Here is a 12537-nt window from a genome sequence, read left to right on the forward strand (position 1 = left end):
TAAAATCAAGAGAAATAGAGCAACGGAGAGATGTGTCTAGACAAAAACATTCATTAATTTCCTGGGAAATTTCCAACCATAAAAACTAATTATGTTCTATAATTCATCTATAGGTACAGGGTGTCCCACTATTGGTATACTAAGCGCGAAGGGACTTGTAGTTTTGCATACACTGATCACGTAAAAAATACTTAAACAACAAAAGTACATCAAAAAATTTTTGTTAAATTTTTCCTGAAAATCCATGTTTTCTTCTCTAGCTTCGCACAACTGGCATATATACGGCTTCGCTAATGTGAGCATTTTGTCTATGCAAACATAATCTTAAACGATAGCTCACGTGCGGGTGGCAAAATAGGGTGGGTTTGCAGGTTAGGTGTACATAATATAAAGGTTTAAGAATTCATCTATTTGAAAAAAATGCGTCTGGAATTTTATAAGTATTTTTTACGTACTCCTTTGAGCTTAGTATACCGACGGTGGGACACCCTGTATACTAGGGCAGGTACTTTATTACATCCTTTTTCTATCGATTTATTTAGCAATAGATTTTTAATTAACATGATAAGAACCAATTCAAAGTATATAAGGCGTAGTTACTTGTGGATTTTGTCAAAATTAAAAATTTCAATATGCAACAGTTATCGAAAACGTGGTTCAAACAATTACCCTGGGTAATTCTTGTGATTTGGGTGCTTTTTGCCGCCCAAATGGTCAACTCTGCTCCTGCGAGTAAGTACATTTTTAAACAATTTAAAACTAGCAATTAATAAATAATTTAATAACTTTAACTTTTTACTAATATGTAGATAGACATATTTTTGCAATTATAGTAAAAGAAAAACCCTTTTATATAAAAAAGGATTCTTTAGTTTATAATTTAGTAAATTCAAATATGTAATAGTATATGAATTTATATTATACTTAACTCACTTTATTTTTGATTTATTGCACAGAACATTTAAAAATCCAAGACATTTTGACGGATTTTAAGTGGATATTATCCATACTAATATTATAAATGCGAAAGTAACTCTGTCTGTCTGTCTGTCTGTTACTCAATCACGCCTAAACTACTAAACCAATTTGCATGAAATTTGGTATGGAGATATTTTGATACCCGAGAAAGGACATAGGCTACCTTTTATTGCAAAATATGTACCACGGGCGAAGCCGGGGCGGACCTCTAGTTTATAATAAATTTTTAATTCATTTTTTTAATTCAGTTAATTAAATGTATTTTTTTATATTATTCTTTGTTGTTTTCACTTCAAAAAATCTCGATTCGGGATCTAAGTAATAACCTTATTTGTTTATAGGTGTGCCATCGCGTATTCCAAGAATGTAAGTTTTTAAACTCTATTTTTCATATGATTCTTCTGCTAAGGAAATTGTAGTACTTAATAATGATTTTCTTTTCCAGACCAGTCTAGAGCAGACAATTAAACAACACATGATAACATCAACATGTAACGTTAACTTTTGTATCTATTAAAGTTATTGTATCTTACAATGTGTATTCTTTTTAATCCTATAAAAATAATCATAAAATATTATATTATAACATGCAAATATAACAATAACACATGCATATGCGGTGTTTGACTCATTTAAAATATACTTTTATATGAACCAATAACCTTACAAATAAAAAAAAATGTGTAAAAAATACATACTGTGAATCTGTTTTCACTTTGATTTTGGTGTCTTTAGATATTATATCTATACAGGGTTACTTGTAAAACACCAGCAACCTCGCAGGACAAGATAGCTAACATCATAAGATAAACAACATTTGTTTTACGACTTTTGATAATTTCAATTTGTTAGATTTTATTTTCATACAAAAATAAATATTCATTTAATTTTCCGTTTGAATATTATAAAATAATTTGGAAAATCCAAAAGTGCACGCCTCATAATTTTTTTTTAATAAATATTTATTAATTATTATTTTTGTTTATTTAATAACAATTAAACCACATCGAATCAGACCCTGAAAAATGAAAGGGTTCTATTCCTGAGCATACTCAAGCGTAAGAGAAAAAAAAAGACTCGATTAGTAAAGTATTTTGGTCGCTATCGTGTTAACAAGAAAAAGGATCCGCACATACAGACACACGGACGTCCAAGACAGGACTTTTTTAAACTGTTTTTTAACTAGTTTAAATAACAAAAATGACATCAAAAATATCATGAACGTTAAAAATAGTGTTTTTTCTTAATATGTGTGTGTATGTATTATCTTACAAGTGCAATGTATGATACATAAAGACATTTTAAGTTTGAAAAATCAGATGTTTTGCGCGAAGTGACAGTAGTACCCACCTCAACGCTTCGCTTATGAGGCGTGCAATAATTACGTAAACAAGAAGTGTGCAAGAGGCGAACGAGAGGGGGAAGGGGGCGTCGCGTCATCCTTTCGATAGTGAATAGAACATAGACTTACGAATGTAGTTAGGAGAGTACAATGAAAGCTTAAAAAATCATTTAAAAATAATTTATTGCGTTATGCCAAAAGTCGTAGAACAATACTGTGCCTCCAGTGAATAAGGGAGTAAGACGAGTTATTCCCTTTGGTTTTTATTGCACCATTGGATTCAGCTCGTCAAAATACACAACATATCAAAAGGTCATATCTCTAGCTGCGTCCTAACCCATTTTTTCGAATGAACCAAACGGTATAAGTAGGGTGTGATTAACGGTATAAGTTACCTTATTCATCATTTTAGGCAATCGCAAAGGAACTATTCGTCTCGAGTCAAAAGTACCCACGAACACAAAGACGTATGTGTAGTTATACTTTTTGAATAAAGACTTAATTCATTTTGTTCCATCAGTCCTAACACTATTTTAGTATAAACGCATTTGTGTCATTTTTCTAACATGAGCATAAAGGAACAACTCTTTTAGTGTCATTGGTTCAAGTGACGACATGAGACAGTTTGGCATTAATGCCGTGTTGCTATTGGTCTATTAATTGAATACTGCACGGAAACAACACACACTATTCCTTATTATTTTTAAATCTGGGGGCACGGTAGTGCCCCCGCCAAGACGAGCCAAGCGAGGCGCACGAGCACTACCTACCTTTTCTCGAAGCGCTTCGACGTTTTTTTGAACCCTCATAACTTGGGTTTGGATTATGCTAGATCAACAAAATTTTCGGGATATATTGTCAATAGCGGGCTTATTGAACGTATTAAGTTTTAATTACATTAGCTTTTATACTTCAGATTTTATTTATATCTAAAAAACGCTAATTTCGTCACTGACTCACTGATGATCATCAAAATTCTTAAGGTATTTCCTAATGTCCTAGAAAGCTGAAATTTTGTATGTAAGCTAGTATTAGCACATAAACAACAAAAAAATTATAAAACTTGTAACTTTCATCCCCCAACCCCTTAAACTAGGGGATGGGAGTTTGTATGAGACCTGTAATTTTAAATTAAATTTTGATGACGCTAGAGGTCTAATCTAATAATCTAAAACTTGGTTCCCCTAGATATATATATGTATAGGTACTCCTTGTTAAAAAAAATTGTTACAAACAACCTACAAAAAGAAATGAAATCCCACCAAAAACATTTTCATGTAAAATGTTGCCAAGACGAGCCCATATGATTCGCACTGTCAAAAAGTTATCAGATCTCATGTAGAGCCAAGCTTCTAACACTACACGCCCTAACTCTACAAGGCCTAACTTCACAAACTCTACACCTTAGTCAAAATATGTGGCTTGGCCGTTCGTTACTACAAGAACTATTGTATAACACAAAAGTAATGAACAGTGAATTAATTTTTCACCTTACGCCGATGTGAATGTAGCGAAATGGCCAAGCCACATATTTTGACTAAGGTGTAGAGTTTGTGAAGTTAGGCCTTGTAGAGTTAGGGCGTGTAGTGTTAGAAGCTTGGCTCTACATGAGATCTGATAACTTTTTGACAGTGCGAATCATATGGGCTCGTCTTGGCAACATTTTACATGAAAATGTTTTTGGTGGGATCGTTTTTACAATAAATCTGCAACAACAAATCTTTATATTTTTTAAAAAAGGTTCATCAGTTAACTTGGGATACTAAATTAACTATTTTTTGCAATAGATATTAAAAATACAGTTAACACATTAAGTGCATTTAATGATATTATACTCTTTGTTTATATAAATACAGAACGATAGTTGAATCATCTAAAAAAAGCCAACAAACTAAGTTATAGTATGTTAAACTTATATTTTCTTCTTATAATTGGGCAAGTTTTTAAAAAATAACTCGTTTTTAATCTTTTTTTTTTAAATTATCTAACTACAATAATCAAGACAATAATACTATAGTCTATAATAGTGGCATAAAAAAAAGTATTTATAACCAGTCTTGACAATAATTATGAATATTGTTTTCTCCGCATATAGCGTTTTAGCTACTGTGCTTTGGTAATTTGCCTTTTTTATAGGAAAAAAATCCGCAATATCGATACTTCTTTGGTCCTGCATTTTCGTAAACATTTTATGGATACTCTGGTACCACATATTTTGAAAAAATTGGGCTATTGTCACGTAGAGTCTCTTCAAAGTGCGTGCCACAAGTCGTATTTGCATCCAAGGCACCTTCAAATCTGTGCTTAATTTTTTCATAAAATATTTGCGGCTCATTGTATTTTCTTTATTTATCTACATTATTTGGATATTATATGATATAGAAATTGTTAAAATTCTATATCATGCCGTAAAATATCGCCACTGACCACCTATAACTTTTCCTGTATTAACTGAACATACAGGAATATGGTTTTCGGGCTTCTCTTATCTCTATAAAGTGCTTGTATCCTCAATGTATACCACCATGACATTGTGGCGTTGCCACTTTTATTATCTATATTTTATTATCTGTGGCGTTCCGAAACGGAACGCACTTGATCGAATTTTAAATTGATTCGACGATTAATTTTCACTAGGACAATACCTAGTTAATACGCAAAACGCAATACGCAGTTGATACGTATTTAATACCAATACTCAATGATTGTCTCCTGCTAACCTGTACAGACTAGACTCATTGTGGTGACTGGTGAAACATTGTATAGCATTAACAACATAATACTGTATTATTGAAAGATCGATTAAAGGTTTATTTTACAATCTACGACTTTCATTATACATGGGTAACAAAACCCCATAACATATTCGGTTTAACTCCGGACAACATCTTCAGCCACCCAATCCCCTTGCTTGAAGTCCAAATCCAGCGGAGGACAATAATCGTCATTTACTAAGATTGAAGGTTTTTTGTCCTGGTATAAAAGTTGTCTGGATCCCATTTTATACTCAATCTATAGTATAATACTATAGATATCATGTGAAACGTGACTTGGAAAAAAATTATTCAAATAAATCACAAAATAAAAATTTGAAACAATCTTAAAAGTTACGAAAAGCCCAATTATACGTCAAAATGACGCACAACATCCTCTTTACAACCAAATGGCGGAATTTACCTGGATGAGCCAACTATGTACTGCGAGGTCTCGACGGCTAATAAGTTGGTTCTGGATTTTGCAGCGATTCGATGGTAAATATAGAAGAGTTCATACGTCAAATTTACGTAGATTGGACTTCTAGGGTTAAATGCATAAATACCTAAATGTTGTTTTGTTTTTATTATCTAATAACGATAAAAAATCCCGTTGATTTCATTCGTTTTTCAAGCTACGTGCATAGTTTTTCCACAAAAATGCCTCAATTGAGTCATAAAGTACACAAATTTCAAGCATAATAAGTCACATCATTTCTATAAAACCAAAACTGGCAATAATATAAGTCGTGTTGTGCGATTATGAACATAGTGCATAAGGGCATAAGTCGTTATATTGCAAAGAGTAAAAAAAAAATTATGTGAATACATTGAGTTATTCCATGAAGTACTCGTTCATAAGGCCACAACTACAAAAAAACATGAAAAAAGTATATTTATGGGGTTGTTACAATATGTATTCATATGTAAAAATATAGTCTAACATCATATCTTACACATACAAGCTTAAAATTTTGAATTAATAAAGATTTAGTATAGATATATAGTTTTTTGTCTCTCCTGAAAAGTGCTGTTTTTGAGTTATTCCCTTATTCACTGGAGGCACAGAATAATTAATGTTGTTACTTATGATGTTAGCTATCTTGTCCTGCGAGGTTGCTGGTGTTTTACAAGTAACCCTGTATATCCTAAAATGGATTGAGGACTTGTTGGGTTTGGGCACATCCATTAAAAATATGTTACTTACTTATAGGAAAAATGCGAACGCAGCTTCGCTTGAAAACATTGTTTTTATGACAAAAATTCCTTGGAATGACTATAATCAAATTATACCCAATGTTATCAAAATAAGGCGTAAAAGCATGACAGACACAATATTATAATGTCTATATAATAATTATATAAGTTAGGATAATGTATGATGATGGCTTCGAATATCCTAGTTAAAAAACTAATTAAAAACCGATACATTTTCATGAGTTTTTACATGACTGACGCTTGTAAAAAAGTAATTTATATGTCCTACATAATCATTTATTATTTCCTCTTTTTTCAATTTATTTAATACTACATTTTAAATTAACAAGCTATCTATAAATTCACTATATATATAAAGCTCACTTACTCGTGGAGTTTGACAAAATTAAATAAAAAAAAAAACAATAAACAACATTCAAATGGCGGGCTGGCTAGCGTCCAGTCCGCAGTCTTTGGCGAGTATTTTTAATAACAAAAAATAAGTTATACGATAATATTATAATTATGTTTCGCCACCAGATGGTTTGGTTTTACTTATGTAACATTTCATTTTTTTCCGATTTTCTGTTGAAATTTTTCACGAATTTTCTTTGCTATAAACCTCACGGAGACCAAGACCTTTCCAACGAATGCAAAACCGTGGAAATCTATTTGTGCGTTCTGAAGTTAGAGCGTCAGGAAGGAAAACACGACTTATTTTTTTAGTAGATTATCTATCCGACTCGTGAAACTTTAAATTTTGAATAATATTTTTGTGTTTAAAAAGATAAGAAACCCTTATTTTCACAGATTACATTCAAAGAGTATTCTTTGTTTATAATTATGTGAATATAATCTATACTTATAATAAATCTGTAGAGAGGCCAATTCTGTACATGAAATATATTTAAAAAAAAACTATGAAGGGGTGATAAGGGATCGCTACTGATGCCAAAAATGCAATCAGTAAAATTTTTGTCTGTCTGTCTGTCTGTCTGTCTGTATATTCGTTATAGAAACAAAAACTACACGACGGATTTTAACCAAATTTGGCACAATTATTCTTCATACTCCTGGGCAGGTTATAGTAAAAGAATCATGTAAATCGGTGTAGAAACACCAAAGTTATACATGAAATACGCTATAAGTCATCGCGCGTGAATACAGAATCATGCAGCCATAAGGATTATTTTTGTGTATCAGTTGCCGCGTTCGACGCGCTTCGCGGCGGGAGCTATAAAAAGGCGGCGGGTCTGCACCCGTTTCGCGTTGTCATGGCATCACGTGTGAACGGCTGAACCGATTTCGATAATTCTTTTCTATTATATTCCTTGAAGTACGAGGATGGTTTTTATGTAGAGAAAACGTAAATATGTACCACGGGCGAAGCCGGGGCGGACCGCTAGTAATATAATAAAGATCTATCTATAACAATTGCTGTGTTGAATTATTCCACAGAAATTGATGAATACTAATACAGCCAAGTTAATGACTCTAAACGGCTCAACTTAATGGTCATATTGTTGTTCACGAGGTGCTTCCCTACCAATATAAATTGAACCCTAAACCAACCCTTTGGCATTAAATGGTTTTAATGCCAAAGCATACTCTCTATCTAGAGAGCACCAAATTTTTTGCAAAATAAATATTGTTTCGGTGCTCGTCTACATAGTTGAATAACATTTTATTCATTAGAAACTCTGTACGTATATGTTGGGTATGGTTGTGTATGTTGATCTGTTAACAAACTTCACTAATTGTTGTTTACGTTATGACATCTATGATCTATCAATGGTTAAGCTGTAGCTGTAGCACAGAATACATAATAGTAGCTAAACGCTACAGACACTCTCCGCCTCCCGCCAAAATTAAACACGTAAGTGTTCTCACCCCGCACGATCAGGCTATAAATGGTCCGCATTTTTCTACAAGGACGATACGCAACGAAGATTGACAACATTATAATTAATTAATTATTTTTTACTAGCTTTCCGTCAGCGGCTTCGCACGCGTAGGTACACAAAGGAAAACCCGCATATTTCACGTTCCCATGGGATTTCCTGGATAAAAAGTATTATTTCAGTGTAATCAATGTTCAGTAGTATTTGCGTGAAAGGGTAACAAACATACACACATACACAAACATCCATCCTCACAAAATTTCGCATTTATGAGTTATTATTTATTTATAATATTATTTATTTATAACTAGCTTCCGCCCGCGACTCCGTCCGCGCGGATGTTGTCGGTCTTCGCGTGGATGGTTTATTTCTCCATTTTGAGTAACTCTGACAATAACATCTTATAAATATCTATTGGACCCAAATACGGCTAGGCTAATAATACCCAACGTGTGTACGCGGTTCTACAGAACAACGTCTATGGAGAAAACTGAAAAATTAAGATTATTTTTTTTCTACGTATTTTTCCAGTATAAAAAGTATCCTATTTTACGCCCAGGATAATAAGGTATAATTATACCAAGTTTCATCGAAATCGAACCGTTAGTTTTCACGTGATGTCTTCACTTACAGACAGACAGACAGACAGACAAAAATTTTTTTAATCAAATATTTGGGTTTGGTATCGATCCAGTAACACCCCCTGCTATTTATTTTTTCAATATTTTCAATGTACAGAATTGACCCTACTACAGATTTATTATATGTAATAGAAGATTATTAATCAAATTGACTTAAAGTAATTTTATTATTTTGGATTTGTGATTATCGCTTTTCGTAGAAAATGGTTAGATATTGTGCTGTTTACGGATGTATTTCATCAGAAAAACGCGAATTTTTTTTACGCTAGTCACAAAATATGTGCCAACCATAAAGCGTTAACACACACATTTGCAGTCTCTACAGTGTGACTGCCAAAACGATAATTTTGTATGGAGTGTCCGGGGTGTGGCTGTAGCTTCCTTCCTAGCAGCGACACTACGCAAAAAAGAGCCTATTCATATTTTCTTTAGGGTGCATTTACATCATACGAACAATTGCTCATTCTAACCCCACTATATCAAATCTTTCGTTGTTCTTAGTGCGTTCGAAAAGATTCTATGCAATATTCCAATACAGAACAACACTGAATACGAGTTTCATGCGGCATGGATATACTAATGAATAACCTTGAAATAACACTCATTTTAAACAATTGATACATTTTATTTTGTACAAAACGATTATGATCACAATCATCTGTCCCGTCCGATTAGGGCCCTTCTGGCCTCCTCCACTCAAGCGACAGCTCAAGCCGAGGTTCGTGGTCCCCGTCAAGGGGGGACGCCCTTGTGCATGTCGCTACCAGGGTGAACCTTCAGTTCACCCCCGCGTCCGCGTTAAAATGTAGAAGCCCTTCTGGCTAACATTGAGAGACACCACACAAAAAAAAAAAAAAAAAAAACACAATCATCTGAAACAAAAAACTAATTACTTTCTATGACATTGGGAACTTTGTTATTTCCTTATTCTTTCAATTTATTTAACACTACATTATTAATTAACATGATAAGAACAAATTCTCAATATATAAGGCGTATGTGTAGATTTTTCCACATTTAGAAGTTCAAAATGCAACGTTCATTGAGGATGTGGTTTGAGCAATTTCCTTTGATAATCTCTGTGATTTGGGTCATTTTTGCCGCCCAGTTAGCTACCGTCTATTCCGCTGCTTTGGGTAAGTTTTTCAAAATGATAACAAAAATCGCTAAACGGGAACCTTTACTTTAAATTTTCTACAAATTTATTTGTATTTTTGCATATAATTTATATTTTAATAAATATATAAAAAAGGAACTTTATTTCAAAGATGTGAATTTTATTTTTTCTTTGTAATTTTGAGGTTTTCTGTAAGAGCTGTTAACTTATAATTCGTTTTAATTGTGTGTCCACATTGTGGAATTGAATATATTTTTTTATGTAGTTACCATCACTCAAAATATTTTTTTTTTATTATGGTCATGTATATGTGTCTAATATCTATTTATTTTGTTTATAGAGGTGTTGCCGACATTGCAATTGGTTCGAATCGAAACGCCGATATTGAATGTGTACGTAACTTTATGTTATTCTTCAAGCTTAGATGTTTACAGATAATATTACCATAGAACTAGAAATAATTATATTCTCAAAAAATATATTTTAACTCTGTATTAACTATTATCTCCTTTTTAGAATATTGTTTTGTCATTCACTGCTTAGATGTAGAGTATGTATAATGTAGGTAACTCAGGTTAAAGTTAAAAGATTTTTACACGCTGTAGCGTAAAAATCTTTAAACTAATATCGAAAGTAGTTTACCTAATGAGTAAAATGACAATAATAACTTTAAACAAAAATCTTTCTTGATATCTGCAATTGTAACTGAATAATCGCCTGTGCATGCATAACAATTACACCCGGTATATTAGGAAAAACAGTAATAATGATTTTCTTTTTACAGATCGCTCTAGAGCAGAAAAATAAAGAACACAATATGAGAACATCACCCTGTCCTTTGTATGAAATTAATAATAGCTTTGTAATGTGAATAATAAAAATGACGTCAATACATTTTCTTTTATTTTTAGTTTTTTTCTATACTACCTACTTCAGAAATAGGTAGATGATATCATGACTAAGGAGTCATATTATACTAAACACTGTAGTTGTTCGTTGTTCATTGAAAAAAAAAATAAAGACTAGCCAAGTGCAAGTCGGACTCATGCACTGAGGGTTAAGAACAAACCTATTTTTTATGATATGGTGTAACAAAAATTTATGTTTTTCGCAATTATTCCTCTATCTGTGTTATGAGACGTTACTTCGTACCAAATTTCAAGATGCTGAGTTCACGGGAAGTACCTTGCAGATTTTACTTCCTTTGCGAATGAAAGAATCCGTTTTCTCCTTTTGAGGTTCGGAACCCTAAAAAACCGATCTTTGGGTGGCGTGAGCTCGTGTGCCAGCTTGCGCCGCCTTGGGGTGGGTAATTTGGTTTGGAGGGCCTGGAAACAGGCAATTCGCGGAGGGCCTGGAAAGGGGCAACTGCTGGGCGGGACATGCGGAAGATTGCGATAGTGTTCCCGCATTCCGTCTAAAGCAGCGCGTTGGTACACAGTGGGGTTTTAGTCGGTAGGAATCCGACTTAACCCACGGCTCCTTCCCCGGGAGCCATGGGTTAAGTCAGATAATAAGTTAAAAAAAAGGCTGTGTGGTACTAAAGTTTGAATTAAATCTAAACAAACATTTTTTTTAAGTATATAAAAACATACAGATAAAACTAATAAAAGGGGTGTTTAGTGTTTTTTTTTTTCGTGTTTTTTTTTTACTTTTTGTGTGTTGTTGTTGTTTTGATTGTATTGAAACTACTTGACCGATTCTTACCTACTTGGCTCCAATACATCATGTTCGATTTTAACCATAATACTATTTCTATTCCAATTCTTAGCATATTCTTAGGCTGTGATTTTTGGTAGTGTCGTTTTTTAAAATCCATTATTTTTAACGATATCGTTAAAGTTTTAACCAACATTTTAAGACAGATGTTTGAAAAGCTTATTCTAGATCGTCCATAATTATAATTTGATAATAATTTTGAATTATAGAGTTGAAAATGGGCATTGTATTCATGTACCACGGTTGCAGGAATAATGTGCAATGTCCGTTATATGTGACGGTTCGAACATGTACATATAATTGGCAGTGTCCGTTTTATGTGACATACTGAAAACAATAGAAAAAATTAAAATTTTTAATTTTTTTTTTTCATTTTCCTCTTTTCTATCCTAATTCCAACACATCCTCCAAATTTGAACATTATAAACACAAGTTATCTAGGGGTGACAATTTAAGGGTTAAGAACACATACCGCAGAATATTATGGTTTCTAATTTATCAGATAAATAATTATTTCAACTTATTGGAACTAATTCAATTGAAAGTTATAAACAATTAAACATGCCCAGTATTTTTTCCTATTTCGGAGTTATACCACCGTATTAGGATATTAATCTATAAAATTCGTATCGTATTACGGCGGTATTTTATTTCTTATTTTTTGGGTAAAAAATGACTTACAAATATGAAACAAGCTATTTAAATAGTAGGAAAATGCTATAAACAATACAACATACAAACTTGAACGGCTTATTAATACAAAAAACTTAGTTTATAAAATACTAGCTTATGAATAGTAAATGTTGTGTACTATGTATATTGTAAATGTAATGTAGGAAGACTCATCTTTCAACATTAACCGTATTAAGCTAAGTCTCTACTACATGAC

General features: G+C 32.7%; 2 long non-coding RNA genes across 2 annotated transcripts in view; both read left to right on the forward strand.

The window, feature by feature from the left end:
- Positions 1–414: 414 nt before the first annotated feature.
- The window catches only part of LOC149487480 (uncharacterized), a 128658-nt gene continuing 116535 nt past the window's right edge, over positions 415–12537 (forward strand). The window contains exon 1 of the long non-coding RNA XR_016315722.1: positions 415–451. This is a non-coding gene — a long non-coding RNA (uncharacterized LOC149487480). The remainder of the gene's footprint in view (positions 452–12537) is intronic.
- Positions 9849–10790, forward strand: LOC149487481 (uncharacterized). Its single transcript, XR_016315683.1, has 3 exons — positions 9849–9948; positions 10270–10321; positions 10714–10790. It is a non-coding gene; the product is annotated as an uncharacterized LOC149487481 (long non-coding RNA).

The sequence above is a fragment of the Colias philodice genome, chromosome 6 (genome assembly GCF_061535455.1).
Source record: "Colias philodice isolate Cphi_HAF_F1 chromosome 6, ilColPhil1 Martin Lab GWU primary, whole genome shotgun sequence".
NCBI lineage: Eukaryota > Metazoa > Arthropoda > Insecta > Lepidoptera > Pieridae > Colias > Colias philodice.